This window comes from Triticum urartu, chromosome 7A (assembly GCF_056163025.1).
Source record: "Triticum urartu cultivar PI428250 chromosome 7A, HENAU_Tu73, whole genome shotgun sequence".
Taxonomy (NCBI): Eukaryota; Viridiplantae; Streptophyta; class Magnoliopsida; order Poales; family Poaceae; genus Triticum; species Triticum urartu.
In genome coordinates this window covers 573,615,341-573,631,616 of record NC_141879.1, presented here as the reverse complement: position 1 = coordinate 573,631,616, position 16,276 = coordinate 573,615,341, and positions in this window count along the sequence as shown.

The window sequence follows — 16,276 nt, the reverse complement described above, 5'->3', positions numbered from 1 at the left end:
TTCCAATTGATACCGAGGATATAACCCAGTGACTGAGCATGCTCTCAAGAACTTGAGCATTTCCGTATTCATCAAGGTTTTACCAACATCCGTTCCGAGGATCCTGGCAACACAACATACTACCATGATGAACGGTGATAAACGATGCAGATGCAAAGGAGGACATCACTTTCTCAGATTTTTCCTTAGCAATGCCAAGAAGCAAATCTGGATGATCGACCGAGAGACATTTAGCACTCCGCTTCAAATGTTCTCCTTGATGTGCTAGGATAACCCATTTATTGATATGGTTGGTATCTAGAACATCAAGTAAAGGGTCGGACTTCGGGAACACAAAAATCCATAAGGAACAACTACTGGAATAAATTCTATGAGATCCTTATGGGAAGGTGGCCAACTTTCTCAATCAAGATACTACAATAATAAGTCTTCCGGGTGGGTGTGTTGGCCACAACATCCACTTTACCGGGTTACAGAGAGACCAATATTATAGTTCTTGAGAAACGTGTCAACCATCATATCTGCCTGAGATTCAGATCTGGTTGGTGTCAGGATAATCCAGACTCATCAAGTCTAGAAAGGATAATGAAAGTTTGCAACACAAATCGATGATATGACGTTGCGAGATTCTCAGGAAATGAACTACGATAGCATGCTCCAAAACATGAGCTGGTTCTGCTACACACCTGTGAACACACTGTCCTAGACAAGCATGACCACGTAGTAGTCTTATAACAAAACACTACCGAGTTCAGGTTGGGAACCATCATCGAGGATAACGGAATCTTGTACAAATCTGTCTGGTACCTTCAGGACTAGCACTTAGAACTAATTATCCTTGAACAATCAATCAGTGGCTTGGTGTGCTAGGAACACATATGGAGTGGAGGTAATTAATCTACCAAACCATAGAATATTTCGCACGAATGCATGACTGACTTGGGATGATTCCAAAAGAAGCAAAAACAAGCTCCCTCGAATTCACGGCGGCAACTTGCATCGATTGCACGTGAACTTAGAGGAAGTCACTACTTTCATCCAAACATATACTTCATGAACGGGGCATGAAGAAAATGCTTGCACAAGTTTCCAACACTAGCTGGATGTTCAGCACGAATCATGGAGGAGACAAAATGTTGCTGATGGGCTTAACAACAACTCATCGGAATTTCCATATCACTGGACTTCCACCATTATGTGAACAATGTGATGGTATTGGTCAGACCAAAGGATGCAATGGTGTATGCCCGAGGAATCAACCTCGAGTAAGACAACATTACGAACATCGTTGGTTCTGATTTGATTTGAGGATAGCCCACACTCAAATCAAAGTTTGGACAAGACAATAGATCCAACAACTGATCACGAGGACCAATCGATGAAGATATCATCTTTCTTCAACACACCCACACACAAAAGATATCCCTTGACACGAACTAAGTCAGACAAGCTTTTATCTTCCAACTCTCCAAGTTGTTGTTTAGCTTAACCAACTAGCTTAGGGGTATCCAACACAGATTCTTGGAGAATGGATGGTTTAGAGAAAACCAACATGATCACGAACTCAACATAGCGATCAGGGAACAACCTGGTAATACTTTCGAGAAGATATTCGGAAAATCACGAACCACCGATATGTTACTAAGCTCGAGAACAATCTTGCTTTTCAGAGCAAGACGATATGATCGAATAAGCAAGGGATTGAATAACCCTAACTCATTGATCGAAGAGTGCACCAGAAATAAGGACTAGGTAGCACAATCTATCTTAGAATGATGATTCAGTAACCAACACGCTAAGAATGAGAATATTGTCCATTTACTACCAAGCAAGGAGTTGCTCGGAGTATTGATTTCACACATCACAAATCACTTGTCGGCATTCCGGTTACAACAACATGGAACCGAGGAATGGATAATGATGGCGAGAAGTATCACTTCGTCAGGAATTCATAAGAGGTGGTGCAATTCTCATGGCAATCCTGACATAAAGGGGGTAATACTCCAAGGTAGAGCAAAACAAAGGCTGGATTGGCATTTTGATCTATGGAATACAACTACTTTGACCAATCCAAGAAATGGATGAGGTGCTGGGGTTTGTTTCTCCTAGTCATTCCAGAATAGAATGGCTTGACGGACCACAAGAATAATAGGCATCGATGAACACGAATGCAAAACTATTCCTGACTATCAATTGATAGACTAGGGTCGGAATACAACTGAGGAGGGTCAACTCAAGGAACATATAACTTCCTGAGTTGTGGATGCATAGATTAGTATGTCGAACGAGTTCAACATATTTCTTTTGGATAACCCATGCAGAAAAGTAGAACTGGCAGATTCACAATGTAGAACGGAGAACTCATCAAGAACACTCTGGTTGTGATCTTTTGGTTCAAATAACTTCTGCCATATTGGCTCATGGTATTGGAAGAACGATATACCACAGACCTCAAGGACTATCACAAGGTTACTAATATCTTAAAGGTACGAGCAACACTATCAACACGAGGTAAGTAGAGTGAATCTTGGTCAGGAACCCAGGAGTGGAATACCTACTAACTAAATAACATCACGAGATGCTTTCGAGAATGATGGCCAGAATCATCCCACTGGGAACACCAAACATGGATAGATTACTAACTCTAGGATACTCTAGTGTCATAATAACAACTCCAACATATATGTCAAGGCAATGGAGTACCTCAACAGACCGATTAGTGTGCTTAATCTGGCCCAAAGGACATCGGAAACGGGATGAAGACATTTGCAAATGCATCAGACTGTTTAGAAACCTGGGATGACTCGGACAGCATAACGGTTGTAAACGTTCAAAATGATTTGAGACATCCCGCAAAATGGTGGCATAACCACTCAACATCACAATATCAAAGTTCCGGGATCAACGGTCAACATACGGAAGTAGTAGGAACTGAACTGAGGCTTAAACTCAACAATCCTAGGCAACTACGGTTTAGTAACACGTCATCCTGAGAAATAGAAGAGAAACCTAGTTCTTAACCCCGTAGAAAAGAGAAGATGACTCAGATCAGAAGGTCATGAGGATAAGGAGTAAAAGAGCCTTACGTTCCCATCCACAATCAATTCCCTTGTATAACTAAAGCATTTCTAGACACGACTTCGACCAGATTGGCTTGGTAATCCTACAGGCAGTCAAGCTCTAATACCAAAGCTGTCAGGACCCCGATTCCAAGTCACATCGATCTAGCCGGTAACACCTCCTATCACTTTGCGGCCTCACGCACGGTATTCCCATGGGTGTCGCCTTACCATGGCCCGGAACCGTTTGCGCCTTTTGGCTCACGTATATGATAGTGTCACTAGCATCCATATGACAGAGAACCCGGGCCGACATGACTAGTCGTGAACCCAAAGTGGCACTAACTTACGGGGACATGCATACATGAATCAACATCGAGCATGTCGGTCAGCAGCATGCGAATCCGGGCTGTAGCACTGGGCTAACAGGACTCCGGGAACCCGGGCTGTAGCATGCTAGGCAGGACTCCGGATGTCACCGCGTGACATTTCCCCGAAGGGACAGACACTGGAACTAAGTGAAACACATGCCGGCCAGTCAAGTGTTCCGGAGCAGTAGTGCGGGGCTAGCAGGACTCCGGTGAACCGGGCTGTAGCGGACTACTATGGCTCATGGAAGCACAAGACTACATTTCCCCATAAGAGAGGCTACCAAGGATAAACAACTAGGTTGTCGGAACCCACACATACCAAGCATTTCAATCATACACACAGTATGCTCGATATGTGTAAATACAACATGGCATCACAACATCACTCTACGACTCAAGGTATTTATTCATTAGGCTCCGAGGAGCGAGATATTACAAACATGGGTCTCATGACCCAACATACAGAGCATACAAGCAACAAGCACATGCGGAAGCTTAACTTGTCTGAGTATAGACAACTACAAATGAAGAAGGCTCAGAAGCCTGACTGTCCACAAGACCCTCCCAAGGGTACAAGATCGTAGCTGAGGTAACAAGCTAAACGTCGAAGTCCACGTGGAACTACTAGCGAGACTGAAGTCTCTCTGCAAAACATAAATTAAGCAAACGTGAGTACAAATGTACCCAGCAGGACTTACATCAGAACTAACTACATATGCATCGGTATCAACAAAGGGGGTGGTGGAGTTTAACTGCAGCAAGCCAGCTTTGACTCAGTGGCTAACCTGAACTACGACTGCAAGTAACTCTTTTGAGGTGGCGCACACGAGTCCACATATTCACCATATCAATACTCCACTATGGATCCACTCCCGTCTCCCTACGAGAACGCCATCCATAGCACTCACGCTTATCTTGCGCATTTTAGAGTATCCACTTTCACTTGTCTATGAACTATGCAAGGGGTCCAAGTTTCCATATCCGAGGAATCCGGCTATTCGAATAGATAATGATAACCCTGCAGGGGTGTACTTCTTCACACACGCTCTCGCCACTTACCACCATGTACACGTCATTTATCTCGGCAACCTTCAAGCGGAAGCCTGGTGAGGGAGTCGGCCACGACCTGACTAATCACACAAGTCTCTCGTCCAGGTTGATCGCCTATTTGGGTTCCATCCGCAAGGAGATCCGGCCGGGGTGTCGCTCACGGCCCCAAACGATGTGAGTAGGGTTCCCAAGCCCACCATCCGGGTGCCACTTGGTACACCGTGCCACTGTGCCTAGTCTGTCCCAAGCCCACCTGTACCGGGTGCCACTTGGTAGACTACTAACACTACCTACAAACACCAGAAACTAGTTGCAACTCCTGGACAGAGATCGAGTGGATTAATAAGTCGAGAGGGGTCGAGTTACCGGAACCCAATGTGTGGTAGTAACTGCTCATGGATCACAAACACAGAACTCGGTTCCTAAGAACGGCTGCAATGAGACAACCCACCATGTACTCCTACATGGCCTCTCACTACTACCTTTACCAAATCGTGTTCACACACTTAGCTCTCAACGGTAGGACATGTTCACCACATTCCAATTCATTCCCGATGAATCAGACCTAACTCAATGCTAAGCAGTAGCAGGCAAGACAAACAAACATGAATGAGTAGGCACATCAGGGCTCAAACAACTCCTACTCATGCTAGTGGGTTTCATCTATTTACTGTGGCAATGACAGGTCATGCAGAGGAAAGGGGTTCAGCTACCACAGCATGTAACAGTTGAAACATTGTTGTCCTAATGCAGTAAAAGCGAGCAGGAGCGAGAGAGTGGGATTGTATCGGAATGAACAAGGGGGTTTTGCTTGCCTGGCACTTCTGAAGATACCATTGGGTCTTCATTAGTGTCAATGATCACAACGTCGGTACAACGTCTATCGAGAGGGGACAACCACCGGCAACAGAGAAGGAACACAATCAATGCAATGCACAACCTCATGCATGATAATGACATGGCAATATGTTGTTGGTTGAGCTAATGCAACTAGCAACACAATTAAATGAAGTTGGTTTGAACCCAAAGTTCAAATTCAAACTCCACATGTGGTTATTTAAATACCATTCATTTGATTTGTCCTAAATAGTGGCCTTAAGTTGTTCTAACATGCATGAAAATGGTACAGATGGATAGATTGGATTTTTTTGATCATTTTTCATATATAAATTATTTCATTTGGAGTTACAGTTGAATTTCTATGATTTTTAGAAGTTTAAACTTTTTCTGGAATTTTCTGGTTATTTAAATCAGCCTAAATCCAGAAAATGCATTACTGCGTCAGCTCTGCGTCAGGGTGACATCAGCAGGTCAACACGGTCAGCCACGGTCAAACCTGGCGCCCGAGACCCACATGTCAGTGTCACAGTGGCTAAACTAGTTAACTAAACTGCCCGGGTTTAATTAACATGCGGGGCGCACTGTCAGTGGCCCGGGGCGGTGATTAGTGGCTAATTAAGCCAGCCACGTCAGCAGAGCCGGGAAGAGGCCGCCGGCGACCATCCGGCGTGGCGGAGACACGCCGGAATCGCATTGCGGCGTCGGCTGGACGTGCCGAGGGGATGTGCGAGGAGCTCCTGCTCGTCCGCATCCATTGGACCGGACGAGAGGCTGCGGGTTGGCCGGGAGCAGCGTCGGTGGCGAGCGAGGCAGTGGCCGGAGCTACGGCTCCACGGGCGCGAGGACTGCAGCGCGCTAGCGAGCGAGCTGATGGCCGCGTTGGGCTCCTGGGAGCTCCCTGAGCAAGGTGGCGCGCACGGACACGAGCTGCGGTGGCCTAGGCCACGCCGGTGTGGAACCACGGCGGCGGGTCCTCTCGGGTCCGGTGGGGCAGCTAGCTAGGGAACAAAATCGGGAGTACAGAGTGAGGGGAGGAGAAGAGGAGCTCACGAGGAGTTGGACGAGACGCTAAGTGGGCTCGGGGACGTCCTGCGTGCGGCGAATCGACGACAGCAATCACCGGACAGAGACGGGGAAGATGGCGACGATGGCGGCTCCACGGGGCCTCCACGTTAGCTTTCTTCGATGGAGAGGTGTGGTGCGAGGTGGCGGAGGTGCTGGACTGATCGGGAGGCAAGGCATCGTCGGTGGGCACGGCAGCAACGAGCGGCGGCGACGGGCACGCTCGGTGGTGGGGAAGAGAGCAAGACAGGGGAGGGGAGAGAGAGCAACGAGTGAGGGAGAGGAGAGGGAGTGCGTGGTATCGCGGAGGGAGTCCAGGGCGACGAGGGGGCAGCCAGGCAGGCAGCTGCCGGCGTGGCACGCCGCGGCGTCGTGGCTGTCTTCTCCTCTGCCTTCTGGCAGGAGGAAGAAGATGCCCCTGCCCTCGGTGGGCCGGCCAGGTGGCTGGGCTGCCAGGTGGGCTGGGCCTGCAGGTAACACAGGTAATCTCTCTCTCTCTCTCTCTTTTATTTCTGTTTTTTCTATTTTCTGCTGTTGTTTTTGATTTAGTAAAAATACTAAACCACTTTGTAAAATCCTGAAAATAATTTTAGGCACCTTTGAAATATTTCCCAACAGGCCTCAAGTACTTTCAGGATTATTTGGACAATTAAAAATATTTATAAGATTTAAATGTCCAAATTCAAATACTTATGTATTAATTCAAAAATCCAAAGTGTCCTAGACAAATGTGCACCATTTTTGGCAGAGGTTCTAGACCAATCCAAAGATGATGAACATTTTTGGGAAGGCATTTTGGGTTCATTGAAAATATTTTTATTTGAACCTAGTTGAATTCTTTCTGATGCTAGGGTTTGGTCAATCCCCATTTCAACTTAAATAGAATTTAAACATGATGCAACAAGATGCAAAACACCAGGCAGTACCATAAGCTAGGGATGTGACAAAAGCTTCTTCCATCGAGAGAATAAAGAGAAAACTTGGATCACAGATAATCACCACAAAGAGCAACATTCCCAATGGAAGGCTTTAGGTGAAATATAACTCAAGATAACTCCAACGAAGAGATTGATGGACTTAGAAGAGCTCATGCTCGAAGAAATTGATGGGTTTAACTATCTCATTCTTGACAACTGTTGAATCATGACACACGAAGGGAAATTGTCAAGAATGACATAACACCACCTCGAAAGATAAGATAGGAAGAACTGCACTTTGGAATGCAAGATGAAGAAGGCTTGAACTCCTCAAAACAAACATGTGTTGAGCACCATGTTTATTTTAGAGTAAAGCTTGGCGGATCGTAACTTCGAGAGAAAAATCTTGAAGAACAATTGAAGAATGAAAAGAATCCTTGACGAACCACCATGTAGAGCCTCCATGAAGAACTCCGGTAATAAAAGGATGATAGAAAGAAAGAGAAGTTTAAAACACAAGGTGAAGCCTTGCAATGATTTATATGGAGCTTCGCGACGATGTAACCGAGAAAAGTTGGAACTCCGGAAAAGAAAGATGAGCAATTAAAACCAAGATTTTTTTATGAACCTCTCGAATGAGGAATTAATCACTTGGATGAAACAAGAATGAGAATTACATTATGCTTATGCTTCATCAATTAAATTGATGACACACAATGGATTTGGCATACTACTCAATGGCGTAGAAATGATTAAGATAGATATGGCACAAACTTGAGAAGGACTTGATGGATCCATCAGTAGGATTGGAAAGAACGAATGAATTGATATGATAACGTATGAATAGGAATCTTGAACAAACCGCCATAAGAATTGAAAATGAACGTGGCAAAAGCACAATTCATCGGGAAGAATTGGAAAACGAATGAAGATACTTGGGGGATTTAGATACATGTGAGCGAATAGATCATGAGCTGATTAGAGAATACTTTAATGATGCACCGGTAAGATTTGGAGAACGATAGCTACACGCTGAGACTGAATAATTCTAAGATGATGGGTTCCAGAGAATCAAACTGAAAGGACTCCTGATTTGCTTCGGATGGGTGAAAAGAATTCTCACAGTCGAAAGCAATTATGAGAGGATGGCAACAAGCTAGAACCATGAATCTTGAAGAGAATGGAGCAAGATTGAGAGAAAAATCCTCCTCGGTCTTCAAACGTGAGAATGACGACGAGAAACACCACCATGAATTGTTGAGATACTCCGGGATGACGAATAGAAAGGTTGAGCCAATGATGAAAAGAATTTGACAGATCTTGGAAAAATACATATGACTGATGATAATTCATTCTTACGTCAAACTTGGAGAAGAATTTGAGAGCAACTCCAGGAAAATTAGAAGAGTTGGGTAAGATCTTGGGAAAAGACCTGTGGGTTAGGGGGCCACTCAAAAGAAAATACGGTTGAGCGATTTAAAAGAGAGATTGCATCGGTTGAATTAAATGGCTTGAATGAGATAACAACCTCGAAATAGCTTGAAAGGATTACAAATAGAAACTTGAATCTTATGGGGTATCTTTAGGACTCCAGATAACATGAATAGCAAGGGGTGGATGATTAAGAGGTGCACCGGCATGAGAAAACATTTGAAACGAGGAAACGATATGATCGACAAAGCTTGAATTGAATCCACCGGAGAAGAAAAGAGAATGAAGAATGATGCACTTGAAGCTCCGTTAGAATCTTGCCGAGAATCACCGGATAAGAACATTGGCGGAAAAGAATGGAGAGACTTCACATCAATAAAAAGGATAATTGATTAAGAAGTTTGAGTCCTTGAAGAAAAAGGGTGGGAGGGCGGGAAAACAAAGACATCTTGGGACGGATGAAACAAACACCGATGAGAAAACTGAGATTGGATCTGGCAAGTGGGAAAAATGATAGGACATCTTGAAGAGAATCACACCAGTTGGAAATAGAATTGAGATGACAATCTCGATAAATAAGAAGGGTTAGTATTCACATAGGAATATGAGAACACCGCTTAGGAAAGGTATGGACTCAACACTTGACATTGAAGCAACTCGAATACCACAACTCAAAACAAAAACAAAGGATTGGCTTGCAGAATAAGCCGGAATAAATACGTATGATAGAGATTTACCCAATCCCATATCATGCATCTATCGAAAAAATATTCTAGGAGCTACTTGAATTACCACCTATAAAACTCCCGAAACTTCCTGGTTATGCAATCAGGTGTTGAGGATACAGGGGAAGCATAATATCTCACCCAAACTAACAATTCCTACATCCAGTTGTATCCATCCTTCAACACATAACCAAAAGGCATTCGGAAATCATGTACCTCAACATTCGAAAAGCATCTGTTATACAAGTTATGGCAATACTCCCGAACTCCCTCCGCAGTACTGGGTGGTGTAGAGGTTATCTCACCAACAACTGCAAAAAAGAGATTTTTTATGTCGGCAAAACTCAGGTATTCCAGAACTACAATGATAAAATTGTGACGACAACACCTCGGAGCTCAACTACCCGGGACACTGCCACAACCCCTAAATGTTAGGAGGCACCAAGAACAATGTTCTCGTCACAAGACTATCGGAACGATTCCAAGATACCCGCGTGATCCTAATAAAAATTTCATGAAATTTGAGGAGAGAAAAGTCAAAACTTCTACGTCAGGAGGCCTCACCAGAGCGACGAAGGGACTGAGAAGTAAAAAGAATCCTACTCTCCGATATATATATATATATATATATATATATATAATCCTAAGACTCAAAACATTTTGTTCCAGACTCAACAACGTCAGCGATTCGATCAAGCAGGGGGCTCCTAAGTCGGGATGGCTCTGATTACCAACTTGTAACACCCACGATGTGGCTATATCTCCCACATGTTGAGGCACGACTTAGAGGCATAATCGCATTGTGGTTTTGTCGCAAGAGGGGTAATCTTCACACAATCCCATGTACTGAATAAGAAAGGGATAAAGAGTTGGCTTAAAATCGCCACTTCACACAAATAACAAGTTAAACATACATCATCCAGAGTACAATCAAAGGTCCGACTATGGAACCAAAATAAAAGAAGACAACCCCAATTGATAGATCCCCGATCGTCCCAACTGGGCTCCACTACTGATCAACAGGAAACGAAACAAAACAATGATCAAGATCTTCATCGAGCTCCCACTTGAGCTCGGTTGTGTCACCTGCACCAGTATCATCGGCACCTGTAACTGTTTGGAAGTATCTGTGAGTCACGAGGACTCAGCAATCTCACACCCGCGAGATCAAGACTATTTAAGCTTATGGGTAGGATAGGGTAATCAGGTGGAGCTGCAGCAAGCGCTAAGCAAATATGGTGGCTCACATACGCAAATAATAGCGAGAAGAGAAGCAACGCAACAGTCAAAAAGCTAGAAGTGATGAAGAAGTGATCCTGAAAACTACTTACGTTCAAACATAACACAAAACTGTGTTCACTTCCCGGACTCCACTGGAAAGAGACCATCACGGCTACACACGCGGTTGATGCATTTTAAGTAAGTTAAGTGTCAAGTTCTCTACAATCGGATATTAACAAATTCCCATCTGCCACATAACCGCGGGCACGGCTTTCGAAAGTTCAAACCCTGCAGGGGTGTCCCAACTTAGCCCATCACAAGCTCTCACGGTCAACGAAGGATATTCCTTCTCCCGAAAAGACCCGATCAGACTTGGATTCCCGGTTACAAGACATTTCGACAATGGTAAAACAAGACCAGCAAAGTCGCCCGATGTGGCGACAATCCCAATAGGAGCTGCACATATCCTGTTCTCAGGGCAACACCGGATGAGCAATCCGTACAACTAAAATCAGCCCTCAAGTTTCCCTGAGGTGGCGCTGCAAGGGGCTCTAGTTCGGACCAACACCCAGAGAAGCACTGGCCCGGGGGGGTTAAAAATAAAGATGACCCTCGGGAGCGCGACTCCCAAGGGAAAAGTAGGTGGTGGTGAGGCAAATGGTAAAACCAAGGTTGGGCCTTGCTGGAGGAGTTCTATTCAAAGGGGTTCCCATAACACCCAACCGCGTATGGAACGCAAAATCAAGGAACATAACACCGGTATGACGGAAACTAGGGCGGCAAGAGTGGAACAAAACACCAGGCATAAGGACGAGCCTTCCACCCTTTACCAAGTATATAGATGCATTAATTAAATAACAGATATTGTGATATCCCAACATATCCATGTTCCAACATGGAACCAGCTTCATCTTCACCTGCAACTATCAACACTATAAGAGGAGCTGAGCAAAAGCGGTAACATAGCCAAACAACGGTTTGCTAGGAAGGTGGGTTAGAGGCTTAACATGGCAACATGGGAGGCATGATATAACAAGTGGTAGGTAGCGCGACATAGCGATAGAACGAACAACTAGCAAGCAAAGATAGAAGTGATTTCGAGGGTATGGTCATCTTGCGTGAGATCCTGCAAGGAAGAAGAACGAGTCCAAGAAGAAGACAAACGGACGTAGTCGAACGAATCCTCATAACTCCGGAACGAAACCGAAGCTAATGAGAGAAACAACCCAGAAAGAAGCAAGCAGCATAGTAAACAACCATCACATAAACATGGCATGATGCACAACCAAGTATGATGCATGTCCGATTTAATGAGGCATGGCATGGCAATATGCACAAACAATACTGCAAATTAAGTGGAGCTCAATATGCAACGAGTTGCATATTGACGAAACACCACATTCAAACATTTAGTTCACTCTCGCTTATGTACCCAACAATATTAAATGTTGATTAACAAAGCAAGAGGTGAGGCATAAGTAAACTACACATTCTAGGCAATTTAAATGAGGCCGGAACAACAAGCAACAATTTCGGAAAATCCCCATATGTCATTAGCAATTTAATGCAACAACAATTTTAAACATCCTTGATGTTGTTATCATGATGCAGATGACATTTGCAATTTTTATGCAATATTTATGAAAATGTTGATAAGAGCATGATATGGAGCATTTGTCGCCATGGCGGAAGGAAAAGGGGCCACGGCAACGAATCCGAAATGATGCCACGATAACATAACGGTTCCGATAGCTTATGGAGATACTGGTGCAAAGGAAGTGTGGCGGGAGCGTGCAAAATATGGTGGGGTGATCCCGGTTACCGGGTTCCCACGGATGGACGGCATGGAAAAGAGGAGGAACATGGAAGCGACACTTTCGGACACGGTGCAAACGCGGGGTTCATCTCCTACAACTCACATGCATTCGTTCACGGGCGTCGTCTCGGGGTTATACCTTTGTAGCATGCATTATCGGAGCGGTTCGGGTTCGATGTGGTGTAGGGGAAGTAGACGTTCTCAGGACGGTCGTAGTGGAAGTAGTCGTTCACGGGTCATTGTGGGAAGTAGTCGTTCTCATGGCGACGGTAGTGGAAGTAGTGGTACTATTGGTCCTCGACGATGGTAGTGATACTAGCGATCTTGGTGACGGTAGTCGTTCATGTTCTTAGTCGCACAAGTTTCCGTAGATGTTCGGGGTCGCAGCGAGGAACTTGACGTGCACGGATTCTTCGCGGTTCGACGATGATGGTACACGTTTCGTAGCTGTTCGAGTCATCGGTAGAGGAACTTGACGGATTTGAATCCCTTCAGGGTTGTCGTGGTACTTGGGGTCTTCGAACTCCCGCCGTCTTGTTTTTGCGACGATAATAGAGCTTGACGCTTGTGTTACACGGGTCTTCTGCGATGGTACGGGTACATTTCGTAATGTAGCCGTAAGTGTACTGTGGTTGAGGTCTTCAAAGTGGTAAAGGGGAGATGCACGGTCATGGTCATCTTCGGACCTAGGGCTCCATGAGCGCCTTGGTGGTCTTGCCGCAGCAGCAAGGTGTCGGGAAGGAGTCGGTCGTGGCGTGGAGACATCCGACAAGGGGAACACCGGGCCAAGGCGAAGGTCAGTAGGGCGACCCAGTCACGGCAGCAGCGAAGGGAGGCGGCCCAGGCATGATGCAGAGGAGGCCGAGGATGACGAGCTCGATGTGGCGCTGGATGAGGAGGCGGCTGGGCTTTGGGAGGAGGCACGCTGCGAGGGCACGCCTCGCGGTCCACCAAATGTAGCAGGGGAGGTGATGCGGTCAACGGGTATGGCGACCCCTCTCTGGAATTGGTGCCGTCACGGACGAGGGCTTGAGACGGCTGACTGCGGGATGCACGGCTGCTACGACAACGCAGTAGTGCAAGAAACGAAGGGAGGTGCGGATGCGGGCGCTGGACAGCGTCTCAGGACAAAGGCGCGCGAGGCCATGGAAATGGAGGCGCGGCTGGAAGAGCTTGCCGCTGAACTGCAGCGATGGGGCTGCTGATGATGGCTGCAAGGCGATGAGGAAGAGGGAGAGGGGAACGTGACCAGGGCGCGGTGGCGCTGGGAACCCGGCGGGCTCGAGCAGCTCCAAGAGGCGGCGGATCTCGGCGACGGCCAGAGCAGAAGACGGCAAGAGGAGCCGAGCGTGCGGGAGGCTTCAGAGGCCCGAGAGGGAGGAGGTTGGGGTCGACAGCGCTGCTGGGACAGGAGGCTGTGCTGGGGAACGAGCACTGGTACGAGGGGAGAGGGATGGCGGCGCTGCTGGAGAGGGAGATCGAGGAGAGGGAGGCAGAAGCCTCGCTAGGTTTTAGAGAGAGGGCAGCCGGGCCTTGGTGGGCTGAGAGGAACAGGCCGACCTGGCTGGGCTGCTGCACTACTCCTCTCCCTCTCTCTTAATTTCTCTTTTCAGCAAAAGAGATAAGCCAAATATAATTAGGAGAAGAGGCCATGGAGAAGAACAAAATTATGGGACATTTTTGTATGGCTTTACGGAATATTTCCACCCCAACAAAAGTGGTTCCAACAAATTAGGAGAAGCTAATCCCAAACATATTGACTTGAGTCAAGGAGTTTGAATGGAGGCTAGGCTTTACGAGATTTCAAAGGTGTTGAGAATTACCATGGAGCTTGGGAATAGAATAAAAGAATTAGGCGCAAAGTTTGGGAACAAACTTGAAATAGAATATGCATGGAATTAAAAATGCAAGTGTGTTTGAGGGTGGTTCCAAACTAATGGAATATTTTATTATAGCTCCTAAATAATATTGGGAGACTTTGATATGTTTTAAAGAGAATTTCACCATGTGAATTTCCCTTAATTTAAATGGATCGAAGACCCATGCAATTTATTTAGTTGAGTTTTAAAATTAAAAGACATGCTGGCATGATGGCATGATGCAATGCAAAAAATAAATAGAGCAAGCACAAATGAAACACACGGAGGCAACGAAATTACTAGAAGGCACCTGGCGCATCGGACTCGGGGCGTCACAAATCGAGGGCGTCACAAGTTGGTATCAGAGTCGATTGCCAGTAGTATCCCCCTTTCCAACTCCTTGGCCGAAGTTGAGTCTAGTTTTTGAAAAACTGATTTACTAACATGGCTGTGTGGCTTACGGGCCCACATCGCCATTGGGTGGTATTAGGATCTTTTACTCCTCGACCTTTACTCTGGGACTCTGATCTCTCTTCTGTTAGGGTTAAATGATTTTGCTAACTCTATCATAGGTTCTTGTTATCACATCCACCCGGAGATTTGTAATATGCCTTTCTTGAATTGAGGGACAAGTTCGGCTTCACAATATTCACTGACCGCGGGATCCTCTTATCGAGGGCACCCTGCGTCATCACTTGCAAAATCTCTCGCTCCAGAGGTTATCCCTGGCGTTGATGTAGCCTTTTCTATGTCCCGTTGTGGTATCCTTCCATCACGTGCATGCGTGCTGCCTAGTAAGTCTATGATGTTTCTCTTGTCCAAACTCATAGGAACAATGTGTAATTGGCTTTGTATATGTATCGGTATGTCTCCAATGACTACTTCTTTGCACATATTGCGCCTTTGTTCATTGTTCTGATTACATCGTGAATGACTCCATACACTTGCTCCACCCCTTGCTGAACTACCCCCCTATTGCATTTAAGCAGGATGGTTAGACCCACTAGTCATGGTCGTGCTGGTAACAATCCACCACCTCCCGAATACATGGCCGAAATGATACAACAGTTTAATGTTGAATCACCTGTTTATAAAAGGAGTCCTACCTCAGTTCCCACGCCCCAATATGAATCAGCAACTAGCTCTAGTAGCTCTGCAAGACTTTGCGCGTCTTAACCCTGTCATCTACCGCAGCTCATCTCAGCCCCTTGATGCTGATGACTAGCTCCATGACATCACTTTCAAGGTAGAGTCTGCTGATGTAGCCCCTTTCAACTATGTCACCTTCACGGCTTATTACCTGAAAGGTCCCGCTGCTCCATGGTGGGACAGCCACATGCGTTCCTTACCTGTTGGAACAACAATCACTTGCCGGAATACCAAGCTGCATTCCGTGGGCCAATGTCGAACCACCATGGTTAGTCACAATGTCCCCGTTGAACTTGAAGGATTGGAATTCCATGTTTCCCCCATTGGTTTGAAGTCATCCAATATCGACCTCATTCTGGGAATGGAATGGTTGAAAACACATGCCGCTTCTATCATTTGCGCCACTAAAACCGTCCATCTACTACATCCTTCAAATGATATTGTAAGCTACCATGCTCATCTTGTTCGAATTGCTGAAGCATAGGTTTATTCCTTGCATGCATTAAATGTTTCTCCTCTTGTGAGAATTGAAAACGCACCTTCACCAATGTTTGCATTGAAATTTTGGTGGCATTATCTTCCTGGTAATCGTTGCGAGATCTTGATTGATCATCAAAGTCTAAAGTAATTTTTTACTCAACTAGATCTGGATCTTTGTCAGTAGCGATGTATGAAAGCCACAGGCTATGACTATGGTATTCCTTATACCCCTGACAAGGCTAATGTCATGGCCGATGCCCTGAGTCGCAAGTCTTATTGCAATAACCCCTTGGCTT